Source organism: Spea bombifrons, chromosome 11, assembly GCF_027358695.1.
Source record: "Spea bombifrons isolate aSpeBom1 chromosome 11, aSpeBom1.2.pri, whole genome shotgun sequence".
Taxonomy (NCBI): Eukaryota; Metazoa; Chordata; class Amphibia; order Anura; family Pelobatidae; genus Spea; species Spea bombifrons.
The window spans coordinates 1,841,064-1,855,626 of record NC_071097.1 but is presented as its reverse complement, the minus strand read 5'-3'; the positions used below and the strand labels follow the sequence as shown (position 1 = coordinate 1,855,626).

The 14,563-nt window shown below is 45.0% G+C and overlaps 1 protein-coding gene across 1 annotated transcript in view; it reads left to right on the top strand.

Moving 5' to 3' along the window:
* Window positions 1–2,794: 2,794 nt before the first annotated feature.
* RASGEF1A (RasGEF domain family member 1A) overlaps window positions 2,795–14,563 on the top strand; it is a 58,268-nt gene continuing 46,499 nt past the window's right edge. Inside the window, exon 1 of the mRNA XM_053449857.1 lies at window positions 2,795–2,946. The gene's annotated coding sequence lies outside the window, so the exon portion shown is untranslated. The remainder of the gene's footprint in view (window positions 2,947–14,563) is intronic.

The window sequence follows — 14,563 nt, the reverse complement described above, 5'->3', positions numbered from 1 at the left end:
ATTGGATTAGACCTTCCCCGTGGATCTAACGCCTAGTGTAGGAGAAAATGTATCAATTAACCCATTAAGTCGCTTATTAGAAGTTTTTTTATGCTGATTACAATGTTTGTTTGTTTTTTTTTACGCCGTCTAGAATGCACGATAGTCAGGAAGTTAAATTGCAGTTAAGATTTCCAGAGCCCATTCTAATTGCTTTTACGGTTAGGGTTAAGGGTTAGCGTTAACCCTTCAAGTTGCCAAACCAGCCAGCTAATTAATTTGTTATGGAATCTTCCGCGGTATCTATCTTTAATAAAGGACATTTTGAACCAGAATGTGGGAAATATTTGTTCTTTTAATATTAAATGTAAGGTTTTAAACATTTTGTATGATGTAAGGGTTAACCAGCCGTTGGTGGAGATAATATGCAGGCAGCGCTCTATGGACTGCTGTAGCGTTCCTGTATGTGGATATTGCTATGGTTACTATCAGCTAGGCTAGGACTTGGGACAAAACATAGGAAGCTAAGCTAAAATATATATATATATATATATGAGATGTATAAATTAACCACTTAATCACTAGCCCACTGGCGAAAGTAAGAGTGTCACTAGGATGCGAGAAAATTAACCCTTTTATAGCTACCAAATGTTCCCTTATAGTTTGGCAAGTTCCTCTCACAAATGCCTGGTGACACTTTTTCCTCCCCTGATGCCCCTCTTTTCAGAATGTTTGCTGGGTGTGAGGGTATCGCAGGGTTCTACAGCCCACCTCCAGGCACACCCTGTCTCCCAATTGGAGGGATGAGGGGGTGTAGGCTGCCCCCTGTGGCACTCTGCATCAATTTGCTCTTTTGCGGAAGAACTCCAAGAGGCCAGCGTATATTCTCTTTTTAAAGTAAGCAGACCACCCGCTGATGTCAACAGGACCGCCCACTGACAGCAGAGGGCCGTCTGCTGATCTCAGTAGACCCGCCCACCCGCTGCCCGAAGAGGGAGGGCTCCTGTTAGCCATACCCTGGATGTTCCCGGGTATGGTGGGAGGGGAATAGGATGGGCAGTGGGGGCGTGACTTAACGTCGCTCCCGCTATCCGACCGCGGTGACCCAGAGAACCGGAGAACTGGCGCTTCTCCTAGACCAGCAGAGTTCCCAGGTATGGAGATCTCCTCTGTCATTGGCCCATCGGGGAGGGGTCCTCATTGGCTAAAAAGGGGATCTGCCTCCCAGTTTGGTTGGCCTAGCCCAGAATACATCACCAATTATGTCTCATACATATATAAATTCGGGGATATTGCGAGTCACGCCTCTAGTCGCGCTTTCACTCCACCCCACTTTTTTGGGGGGGAAATAAATAAATTCTGTGCGTCTCGGATGCAGCTTTTATTAATGATCCGAAGTGAAAGCGATGTTAATTAACAAGCATTCTGGAAAGCTGAATGTCTCGAGGGGAGGTTCGGGAAACGAACGCCAAAAAACGGCATTTCTTCAATAAGGAGAACAGGCGGAAAAAAACCTCTTATCATTCACTCGCCCGGCTGTGCGTTAAATCCCATACAAAGACGTTAACTCTTCCGTGTCACTGGCTGATGATGCGAAGGAAGCATTTGTATCATATTTATATATATTTAGTCCCAACATTCCAAATAATCAAATAGGAGTTTTAATTTAAGGGGGTGTGGTTAGAGGCATCGCTGTGGGCGGGGCTTTCAAGCTGACTTTTTAATGTGACTTTGTGCCCTATTGCTGGGTATTTGTGTAACAGAAGAAGAATAATGTGGGCTTTATTTACCCCAGCAAACATTCCGAGCTTCTAGAAAAGAGGGGCATCAGTGGAGGAAAGAGGGGTATCGGGAGGAAAGAGGGGTATCAGTGAGGAAAGAGGGGCATCAAGGTGTGAGGCACAAGCTGGAGGAAAGGTGAGCATCAGGTGAGGAAAGATGGACATCAGGGAAGGGAATCAGGGGATGAAAGAGGGGCACAGGGTAGGGAAGAGGGGCACGAGGGACAGAGAGAGGGGCATCAGAGGAGGAAAGAATGAAATCAGGGGTGGAAAGAGGGGAATTAGGATAGGAGAGAGGGGCATCAGAGGAGTAAAGAGGGGAATTAGGGGAGGAAAAAAGGGGATCAGAGGAGGAAAGAAGGGAATCAGTGCAGGAAAGAGGGGAATTAAGGGAGGAGAGAGCCATCAGGGGAGGAAAGGGGGCATCAGAGGAGAAAGAAGGGAATTAGGGTAGGAAAGACGGGAATTAGGGGAGAAAAGAGGGGCATCAGGGGAGGAAAGAGGAGCATCAAGGGGTAAAGAGGGGCATCAGGGGAGAAAAGGTGATCATCAAAGAAGGGAATCAGGAGAGGAAAGAGGGGGCACAGAGGAGGAAAGAGGGGACTTAGGGGAAGAAAGAGGGGCATCAGAAGAGGAAAGAGGAGCGTCAAGGGGGGGAAGAGGGGTATAATGGGAGCGGAGAGGAGCATCAGGGGTTTGCGGGAGGGACTGTTCAAACTAAACAGCGGCACTTATGATAACTGTCTCCAGTATTTGCGTGGAGTCTCTACCAGCCCTTTGGATAAAGTACACCCCAGCCAGTAAATGATTGACATCTCAATTTTTTTTCTTAAATAAATGATATTTTCTCATCACTCTAAGCTGTTGATATTTGTAATTAATATGAATAGATCTGCATAGATAACGTAATCTAAGAAGCTGCTGATCATTTATTTTGTCTCTAATACGGCGTCTCGTGTTGTATGTTTTTTTTTTTTCTCCCCTCCGTCTCTCCCTCCCCGTCTTCCTCGCAGATCCACATGCTCCCCCCTGCAGTAAGACGAGGGACGCTCTCATTTCTCCGCCGGCTGCATCGACGCCGGCGTTCAGGACCGTGGCGGCGAATTCACTCACGAGAACTCTGCGTCTCCGTGTTTTAGGGTTATTCGGACCCCGTCGTTGAGGGGCAGCAATCGACCTCCTCAAGGTAAGAAAACCGAAAAGCAAAAAATCTTATCGACGCATCTCTTTCACGTTCTATCATCATCCGGGGGCTGAAAAGAAATCCTTTGACCATTCCTGGTTTCTTGATATAATAATCTGGAAATAATCAGCCCAATTTGAGTAAAATAGGGGTTTTTTTTTCAGACCGAGAGCCCATTACATCCAGAAGGGGTGGGTGTTTAAAACATAAGCTACGGCTTCAGCCTTCTGGCATTTAAATGGTTAAAGACTTGCAGTTTGTCTGAATCTGCTTTCTCGCACGTGGAAATAGGGGCGTACGGGGTTAATAACGTTGCACCTGTCTCCTTGGAGCATTCAGCTGTGAATAATATTTTTATTTTATTTTTAATATTTTTATTTTGTATTTTATTTTTTTTTATTTTAATGGTTTTTTTTATTATTATTTTTTATGTATTTTTTTTTGGCCATTTTCTCTAATTTTATTAATTTCCGTTCATTTTTTTCCCCCGTCTCTAGCCGACTATCCAAAAAGTAACCTATTTTTGGGCTGTTTTCATTAGATTGCGCGTCTGTTTCAGAGGTTGTCGTGAGCCGTCGGTAATTAAATGGATGCAGTGGACGGGGGTCACCGGCTTGAGCTTTAAATATTTTTGTATGGATAAATAAAGTTTTTATTGCTCAAAATGGTTATTTTGAAGCATATTCTAAGTCATGAAAGTAGGGGTATATGGGGTATGTAGAGACTCCGGCATGTGGTGCAAAGTTTGAAAAAGTGGTCTTATCACCATGGCAACAAATAAAATATTCCTGCTGATTCGACTGTAGCTTTGGTTGCTATGGTAACCCATTGTCAAACTTTGGAAGAAAATTCCTTTTAAACCTAAACTGGAACCAAACAATAATATATATATATATAAAAAGTTACCCCTTTAAAGCTGCTGTTCCACTTAGACAAGACGTTAATTGCCCGCCCTATTGTGTTAAGCGACTGATCCTTAGCATTTTATTCGTTCTTCTAAAGGGTTAATCATAAAAATACAACACAGAAACTTTTTAAAAAGCTTTTTTTGGTTTCTATGGCAACAACCTATCAGTGCCTGCTTTTTGTGTCACATGACAATTAAGTAATCCCAGTTTCTAATGTGTGGAACCCCCGGTTTAAGTTATCAGGGTTGAAAGTTGATGAGTCCAACTGTGTTCAAGCAGGGATTTTGCTTTTCTTACTGAAACATCAATCAGGATGCGTGTCCACTATGGAGAAGGTGGGACCTTTTTAGAAGCAGAAAGCCAGGAGGCAACGGGGGAGTTTGCCATTGGCTGAGAGTGGCACATGGTCTATTTGCCAGCTGGCCCCCCTGCTAGCCATCAGCATGCCTGCCATGTTCTGTAGAACGCACTTGCTTTGTTTTATTGTCGGAGAGGGACTTGAATTCATGGCTTTTGCTCCAATAGGGAAAACTAATGTAAGATTGACCTCGACACCATCAGAATGTTGGCCTCTGGGTTCTAAGTGCTCGTCGTTTAGATGTCAATGGCCAGCTGTCAAAGAAAGGCCAGTTAGATCTTTATTGGGGCAAATAAAAAGTCCTAGAATATTTGGAGGCCAGGACCGGACGCACACGGATGCCTTGTGATTAGCAACATTGTCAAGGGTCCTCAGGAGCAAAACATCTCTGTTGTTCTCATGAAGTCCTGGAGCTGGTGAGCTCAGCTGCTCGTAGCGTCTTCCAGGTAGCCAACAAGTTTGAACATCGCTGGTATGGGCCAGGAGGGTACCAGATTTAAACCCCTCGACAGCTGTATTTTATTTGGGGCTCTCGATCGCTTGGCTTCACCTCCACCCTTCTGACCTGCGCCATATTCTTGGATCCGTGGCCATATAGCTAGGTCTAGCCGGTTTCTCCATTCCTTGCTCTACCAAAAAGTTCATCTCTCATGGTTCTAGAGTGGAATTTTGTGTATCCCAGCAGAGCAGGTGGAACTGTCCATATTATGAACGGTCTTCTCATACATCGTGCTTCATACATTGGTCTCCACGTGTCTTATAATCTCCAGTCCACTTCAGGCTATTCCACCAAATACCTCAGTTGGCGTTTCACCCAACTACAAAGAGAAGTACGCATGTCAGGAGGCCCAGCTCCAGGTAGTTATCTAGAAGGTTTTTGGACACTCGTTACATACCAAGCGTATTGTTCCAGTTAGGATCTCTCTTTGATTGTAGGCTGCATTAGAAAGAGATGGTGGAGGTACGGGGCTACCACTTGTTAAGGGTCAGACCGGTCACCATGCTGGCCTTTTAAGCCCAGAGGCCATCTGATGATGAAACTTCATCCTATTTTACAGGGGTTTTTTTTACCCTTTTGACTATTAATTTTGATATCGGGGACATATAAAGGCATGGGGTCTTTGGCCGATGTTATAAAGGGAAAGGTTAATCCAAAGAGTGGGGAAAAAAATGATCAATTGATCATAAATTGATGATCGCAACAAATTCTTACATTCCAAAAACCTTAATTCCTAAAAAAAATTAATTCAACTGGGGAAAAAAGAACCTACGAGGGGCAGGAACAAACTTTAAAAGACTTCACACTATAGAGATTCTTCTTGTAAGATGTGTTATCCCACCCAATTCCGGTCTTTAACGATGATTGGTCATTCAGGGTTCTCCAGCGTTCTCCAATGTTCTCCAGCGTTCTCCGATGTTCTCCAACGTTCTTTTTTAGAACATTGCAAGAATCCTTAAGGTTATCATAAAGGGTTCTTCTAATTTTATGGTTCCTTCATTGTTTTATCCATAATCTCAGTCTGGGAAATGCATTGTGATCATCTCTGGACAGGCTCGGGTTAACGATACAACCGTGTATTCTGTATGGTCTTCCTACGCGACTTGGCAATCACGCCGCCCGCCGATGAGAATTAGAAGGCATTTTCCTATAAGGAGGCATCCCCTGCCCCGGTGTGGGGGAGTTCTGCCGGATCGTTCAGTTGGAGTCATACTCCTAACTAATCTAGATGTGGTTCCCAAGGCTTCTGTTTCCATGGCGACTCTCCTTAACAATTGAAAGCGTAGGCTTGACATAGCTGATGTGACAGCAGGGGGATCGGAAAAATAGATACTTTTTTTTACACTGAAATACATAATTACCCCGGCAGCTATAGTTTTTCTTATATATTGATTCAGTTACAGCAGAGCAAGCAATCCACACCTCCCAAGTGTCCCTGTTTAGTTTGACCAGTCCCTCTTCCGTCACCCAAAATCCCTGATGCCCTTCTTTTCTAAGAGGTCAGAATGTTTGCTGGGTATGAGGGGATCGTAGGGTTCTACCGCCCTAAAAGCCCCAATAATGTTTATAGAAACAGTAGGGAATGGGTTCATAAATTAGACTTTTCTTGAGACCCAGGATTAAGAGAGGCGGTTGTTGAGATGCAATAAGTGTTCTTCTGACCGAGGTGAACATGATCTCGCCCATGCTGGAATGTCTTTGACATGGGGTTCTACTAGGGTTCTACTGTTTCTAGATCAGCTAGATCTTCATAGCTAGAGGAGCTATATCAAGAACACACTTTAGTTCACCTAAGAAACGTTCATTGAACCCACATTTTTGCAGCACAACTACGTGGTTTGATGTTCGGGAATATTGTGTCTTCTGTTATATTCCCACCCAAGGTCCACCACGTGTAGCTACAACGTCTGTGAACGGAAGCATAAGTAACCTTAGCTTTGTCTTTTCCACCACTAGACATCCACTATTTTGTTTGGACGTTCTTTGTCCTGGAATCCGAGTGGCTTCTAAAGTTCATCCTAGGAAAAGTTTCAGGTAGCATCGTCTTCGAGACTCAAGCCCATTCTTCTTGGCCGAGATGTGTGGTCTCCATCTTTCTCTTTAGAACACTCAGAAATCCAGAGAGATTCCAAGCAACAGGGAACAATTTATCTGTCTCGGCCAACGATTAAAAAGAAGGGGTCGGTTTTGTCTCCGCCGATAGCTCTTAGGGTCCGTAAAGCAGCGACGGGGGTAATTTATCAAGATAAGCCCCCCGATGGCGAAATAAAGCAGCAGATTTATAAAAATGAAATGGTTCAAATCGAAAGCCGTACATTTTGCTGCCTTTAATAAATCATTCTCTCGCCTTCGGCGGGGAGGCGGCCAGGATTGGTCTAGAAGACGCTGATAAATATCACCTTCTATTTCAAGGGTCTTCTACGACGAAAATTTGGGTTGTTCTTTTAGGCTTTGCTACAATGCAGAAGGCGTCAGATCCGCGCGTCCTAATTTATTCTTCGCGCCGTTCATTAGCAGAGTCATCGCATTGTGCCTGGTGTGACACATTACTATGCGTGGTTAGGTGTGATGAGGGGAGGAGGGGGGGCCCATCACACCTAACCACGCATAGTAATGTGAAGAGGGTGTGATTTTATCCACATTCAGAGGCCTATATCGCGGGCCCTGAGCCTACGATTCAAATCCAATCACGGAATAAACCCACGGAATGGGATAGAATCTCAGTTATCTCTCCCTAATGGCTGCTGGTTATTGTCGATTGGTTCAGAGAGCCTTGGAGGGTGGAGGAAGAGGAGATTGCAGAGAACTTGGAAGGTGATCAGATAATGCTTTCTCTGCCACAGGCTGCCTCCAGTCTCACCTTCCTTTGAAACAAATTTTTGTTCCTAAAATAAATTTATTTATAAAATTAATTAATTAACTCTCTAATTCCTGGGTTTTTTTGGCTCGTAGTCCTGTTTTACTTGAGCCCAGCTTTGTAGGCCGCCGTTTCTATTCTTAAAGACCTGAGTGTCGCTTCTCGCTCTAATGTTGCGTATAACAATATCCCGCCATGGTATTTCCCGGCCCTTATCGACCCGTATATATATTGTATCTGCGTCTTATTAGGGGGGGGGAGCCCGTTTTATGAAGAACTCATCCTCTTAAGTACATTCGCTAACGAGGAACTTGTTCAAGGCGGCAGAAGAAAGGGACGCTATGAACGGTAATTAGGTATTGACCAGGTTGTGCTTGATTAGCTTTGGTAGCTTTGTTGCGATTACTCCGGGAGGACGGCGTGAAAGTAACAGGATACTTTTAACCCTTTCAGACCACCTGAAACCCCATTATTTTTTTGTTACCCCCTTTAATTTCCAGCCAGTAGACTTGGGAATTCGGATTCGTACACATTTTAATGAAATTCGCCAATTTTTCTTTTTTCGTACGAATGTCGGGAAACGAGGCGTGAGGAAAAAAATCGAAAAAGGAAGCCGAGAGCTCCAAATTTTCACTTGCGTTTTCATTCTCTCACACTCGTTCACCCTGCGAAGCCAAAATTGGGACGGTTGGGGGGGCATGTATAAGTTGTCAACGCTCCTACACATGTCGGCTCCTCCGGCAGGGGTAAAATAAAGTAAGAAAAGGGGAGGAATAACTTAGTAATCCTGAGAACAGGAAGTTAAGATGGCTGCTCCCATAAGGTGTGTATAATGTATAGATAAACCAGCGAGCCGGCCCCTGTATAATGTATAGTCAGATAATTTAGGGGGCCCTGTACAATGTATAGTTAAGTTAGGGGGCCCTGTATAATGTCCGGCCAATCACTTGCACTACAGAAATCACTGTGCATGCGCTTAGTGTATCAATCATATATAATAATATATCATAATTATAGAGAATCATTCCCTTCCCCCACACTCTTGGCGTTGACTTCATGGAGACAGTAAAGACACGATCCGATCGCACGAACTCAGACTCCTAGTTGTTGTTTTTTGTTCAAAAATATCCCAAAAATGTGCAGATGTCGAGCGCAATCAGAACGTTAAGAATGTGCACATGAAATGAACGTTAAGCCGAAGGATTTGAGCGCGACGCGCTGTAAAAATACCGCGATGGATCATTGGACGTTGCGTGATGTGAGTGTGTCACGCCAGCACGTTCAGAAGATACCGCAACACAAGGTCCGTTCTCACTTCATTCGCTCAGGAATCTCTTATGCGTGTCGTCCTGAGACCACTTGGGTTTTTTCAGGAGAACATCACAGGGGAGCCCCCCATTTCGGGCTGTCACTCAATGCTGGCCAAGCTTAGGTCAACTGTTTGCCCACTGATATATTTTCTCGAAGCCCAAGTGTCTTCATTTCTGGTGAAGAGGTGGAGGAGAAACAAAGGGCTTGGAGGAGCATCAGTGGATCACTGGATGCCAAATCTTCATCTTACGAGGCCAAACATCCTAAAGGGACATGACTGGATCACCCAAATCTTCGCCTTCTGGGTCTGTTCGCCCACAGGAAGGTTTGGAGGTTCTTGGTCATGCTCTGTAGACGTTCTTGGTGCTCCACCACCAAAAAAACAGAATGTGGCTTCATAGTGGCCTTCAGAAATTGTGATGAATAATTCAAAAAAGGATAAAAAAGGATGAACGGATTAAAAAATGAGGCTCTGTGGACTAAAACGTGTGATACATGAGGGCAAGAGTGAAGGCTGGTCCACCTGTCTACCAGCCTCTGCGATGTTCTTGAATGAAGCAAGCAATTCCTCCGGTGTTATTAGGCTACAAAAAAAATGCTACTTTCCACCCTCCAAACTATTCACACACCGGCCCCTCCGTGTGAGGGGATTAAGTGGGTTATGCTACCTGGCGCCTGATTTTAATTAGAGGAATTAGGGGCATTAGACAGTCGCCTCTCAATATGGAGGCCGACCACCCAAGAAGAAGGGAAAGCCGGTGGACACATTTTTAGGGCCGGGATGAAGCCCCTAGTATAAGAAGAGACCCCCGAGGTCTCACTTCCTTTGAAAAATCCATTTATGTATTTAAATGTTTCTCTGCAATCCCCCCTCTCTCTCTCTCTCTTCTCTCCCCCAAGCCGGACCTTCTCTGAACTCTCTCCAAAGCGTCAATATTCTTCTGGAGACAGTAAGCAGTCCCACAAATCTGGGCGGGACAGAATGGACCAAAGTCAGCTGTCGGGACTGTTGGGTGCTATGGTTTATGATAAATTGAAACCAAAAAATATTCACATTCTTATCTTCGCACGTGACTTTTATGCGCGCATTCTAATATCGGCCAGCAGACGCGGGAGGGTTTAATCAGAATTCTGTGTTCTTCTGTATACGCAGCTCAAAAAAAAAAAATAGAGCGTCTGTGAACGTTATCGCATTGGGACACTTCTGTATGCGTCGCAACGCCTTGTCCCTGATGCATTTTCACGGCCGCATAATTTAGCAGATTAAGCCCGGCTGGTGATAGCGGCTGCCCCGCGGGCATTAAAAATAACGGCGCACGCTCCATCGCTCCGGGTTACCTCGCCCTGTGACCCCAGCCGCCCCGGGCCTGCTCTCTTATTAGTCTTATACAGCATTAGGGGGTAATTACTGTATACAGCGCTGGGGGTTATATTACTGTATACAGCTCTGGGGGGTTATATTACTGTATACAGCACTGGGGGGTTATATTACTGTATACAGCGCTGGGGGGTTATATTACTGTATACAGCGCTGGGGGTTATATTACTGTATACAGCGCTGGGGGGTTATATTACTGTATACAGCGCTGGGGGTTATATTACTGTATACAGCGCTGGGGGGTTATATTACTGTATGCAGTGCTGGGGGTTATATTACTGTATACAGCGCTGGGGGTTATATTACTGTATACAGCGCTGGGGGGTTATATTACTGTATACAGCGCTGGGGGTTATATTATTGTATACAGCGCTGGGGGTTATATTACTGTATACAGCGCTGGGGGGGTTATATTACTGTATACAGTGCTGGGGGGTTATATTACTGTATACAGCGCTGGGGGGTTATATTACTGTATACAGCGCTGGGGGTTATATTACTGTATACAGTGCTGGGGGTTATATTACTGTATACAGTGCTGGGGGTTATATTACTGTATACAGTGCTGGGGGTTATATTACTGTATACAGCGGTGGGGGTTATATTACTGTATACAGCGCTGGGGGGGTTATATTACTGTATACAGCGCCGGGGGGTTATATTACTGTATACAGCGCTGGGGGTTATATTACTGTATACAGCGCTGGGGGTTATATTACTGTATACAGCGCTGGGGGTTATATTACTGTATACAGCGCTGGGGGTTATATTACTGTATACAGTGCTGGGGGGTTATATTACTGTATACAGCGCTGGGGGGTTATATTACTGTATACAGCGCTGGGGGTTATATTACTGTATACAGTGCTGGGGGTTATATTACTGTATACAGCGCTGGGGGTTATATTACTGTGTACAGCGCTGGGGGTTATATTACTGTGTACAGCGCTGGGGTAATTACTGTATACAGGGCACTGGGATGCAGGCCGCAGTAGAATATATCCCGTCAGTAATCAGAATGCGTTTATATTCTGCATGCGCCGTTAGCAGCAATCGGATGGACTGCAGTCAGTGAATAAAACTACTGCTTTAATCTCTATTTTTTTTTGTATTACTATGCAAAAAAAAACCAAACCCCAAATATATATTTTTACTGCGGAACCGGGCGCCTAGCAACTACATCTTAATACCGGCCCTTCTAAAAATTACTGATCGGCGGCCACTCGTAAAAAAGTGCTTTTTTTTTTTTTTGGAAAGAGGCCAAATATCACATTTGCAAATAATTAGGATGCATGAAGAAGGCATTAAAAAAATACAATAAGTTCCCATTTCATATTTCACATGGAATCGGCTTTGGTTGCTTGGCAACAGGCGGAGCGAGCGTAGGACATGGCGAACAGACATTTTGGCATTAGAAACCCATTTGTCTGAGAAGGACCCCCGTATCCGGCGCATGTTAATTTCACAGATATGCATTAGAATTCCAGATGGCTGGTCGGATTTTCCCACTTTTTATTTCATTATTTTAGCCTCTCCCACTTCTGCTGGGAGGCTGTTCCAGTTATCCGTCACCCTCTCAGTAAAGTAAAACCTCCATCCATCCCATCTCAGCCCCTCTGCTTTCAGATTATGGCCACTTGTTGCAACATTTCTCCTCCAGTGTCCATGAATGAAATACCGCCCCCACACCCAAACCACGCCCCCCCATAACCACGCCCATATCCATTATGTTACACCCACAGGTGGACATTAAGCACCCAGACACTCACACTAACACACTCGCAGCCAGACACTCATACTAACATGCCCAGACTGTATCGGAATCCTCCCGGCGGCTCGGAAACATACCGCCTTCGGGGTAGCGCGTGGGCGGGTCTATTGGTGGGTGGTCCCATTGATGTCAGTTGACTGTCCCGCTGGCGGTGGTGATTGGTCCCCTGCCGATGTGTGCTGGGGGGAGGAGTGGGCAGGGAGAGAACTTTGGTGGAGTTTCCATTTTTTTTGCTGCGGTTCCTTTTCTCTTGAAGTTCATATAAACCAATAAAAATGACTCAAACCCCTCGCAGGGGCAGCGGTTTCCTGAAGAAACCCAAAGCCGGTCGTTTTCTCCTCCTTACTGCACATAATCTTCACGTTTGGATAGAGGGAAGAGAAACCACATTCTTTGCGGGTTCAGGAAGAAGAAGTTTGCCCTTCGAAGGCACCCTGGAAATCAGCCCTGTATACAGTAATATACCCCCAGAGCTGTATACAGTAATATAACCCCCCAGCGCTGTATACAGTAATATAACCCCCAGCACTGTATACAGTAATATAACCCCCCAGCGCTGTATACAGTAATATAACCCCCAGCGCTGTATACAGTAATATACCCCCAGAGCTGTATACAGTAATATACCCCCAGAGCTGTATACAGTAATATACCCCCCAGCGCTGTATACAGTAATATAACCCCCAGCGCTGTATACAGTAATACTAATAACCCCCAGCGCTGTATACAGTAATATCACCCCCAGCGCTGTATACAGTAATATAACCCCCAGCGCTGTATACAGTAATATAACCCCCAGCGCTGTATACAGTAATATAACCCCCAGTGCTGTATACAGTAATACTAATAACCCCCAGCGCTGTATACAGTAATATAACCCCCAGCGCTGTATACAGTAATATAACCCCCCAGCACTGTATACTGCAATATAACCCCCAGCGCTGTATACAGTAATATAACCCCCCCAGCACTTTATACAGTAATATAACCCCCCAGCGCTGTATACAGTAATATAACCCCCCCAGCGCTGTATACAGTAATATAACCCCCAGCGCTGTATACAGTAATATAACCCCCCAGCACTGTATACAGTAATATAACCCCCCAGCGCTGTATACAGTAATATCACCCCCAGCGCTGTATACAGTAATATAACCCCCAGCGCTGTATACAGTAATATAACCCCCCAGCGCTGTATACAGTAATATAACCCCCCCAGCACTTTATACAGTAATATAACCCCCAGCGCTGTATACAGTAATATACCCCCCAGCGCTGTATACAGTAATATAACCCCCAGCGCTGTATACAGTAATATACCCCCCCAGCGCTGTATACAGTAATATAACCCCCAGCGCTGTATACAGCAATATAACCCCCAGCGCTGTATACAGTAATATAACCCCCAGCGCTGTATACAGTAATATAACCCCCCCAGCGCTGTATACAGTAATATAACCCCCCAGCGCTGTATACAGTAATATCACCCCCAGCGCTGTATACAGTAATATAACCCCCAGCGCTGTATACAGTAATATAACCCCCCAGCGCTGTATACAGTAATATAACCCCCCCAGCACTTTATACAGTAATATAACCCCCAGCGCTGTATACAGTAATATACCCCCCAGCGCTGTATACAGTAATATAACCCCCAGCGCTGTATACAGTAATATAACCCCCAGAGCTGTATACAGTAATAACCCCCCAGGGCTGTATACAGTAATATACCCCCCCAGGGCTGTATACAGTAATAACCCCCAGCGCTGTATACAGTAATATAACCCCCAGCGCTATATACAGTAATATAACCCCCAGCGCTATATACAGTAATATAACCCCCCAGCACTGTATACAGTAATTAACCCCCCCCAGGGCTGTATACAGTAATAACCCCCAGCGCTGTATACAGTAATATAACCCCCCAGCGCTGTATACAGTAATATACCCCCCAGTGCTGTATACAGTAATATAACCCCCCAGAAAAAATGAAATTATTACACAAAATGGGATAACTATAGTTTTTAAACAAATAGGTATTTGTGCCGTGTTAGGAGGTCGCAGGTGGTTCCGGGATTAGAACGCTCCTGTGGATAACGCATCCGACCTTTTTGTCGGTTTCGATCTCTGTGCGTTCGAGTATTTTTATTCCAAATTTTAATTTACCAATTCATCCAGTTCCTGACGAGCTCTCCTCGTTTTTCAACTCCCACCGTCAATTGAGAGAAGTGAGTGTCATTCTGTGAAGAGCATTGGAATCGGTAATTAATCATGACTTCGGAGCCAGCTCGTTAAAGAGTTTTGATGAGTAACAAAGGCTGATTTGTCACAGTCGTAGCAGAACACGCATCTGCCGCCGCGTACTCTGTGGAACACAATGTATGTCATTACGGGGACGGTCGGTGGAAATGCCGAGCGCATGGGCAACTTCAGAAAGCGTGGGCAACGCATCAGCTTTCGTGAACACTAAAACACACGCTATGAAGCGTGTGGATCGGTTTTTTTATATCTTACAATCAATGAACCCAATTAATAATG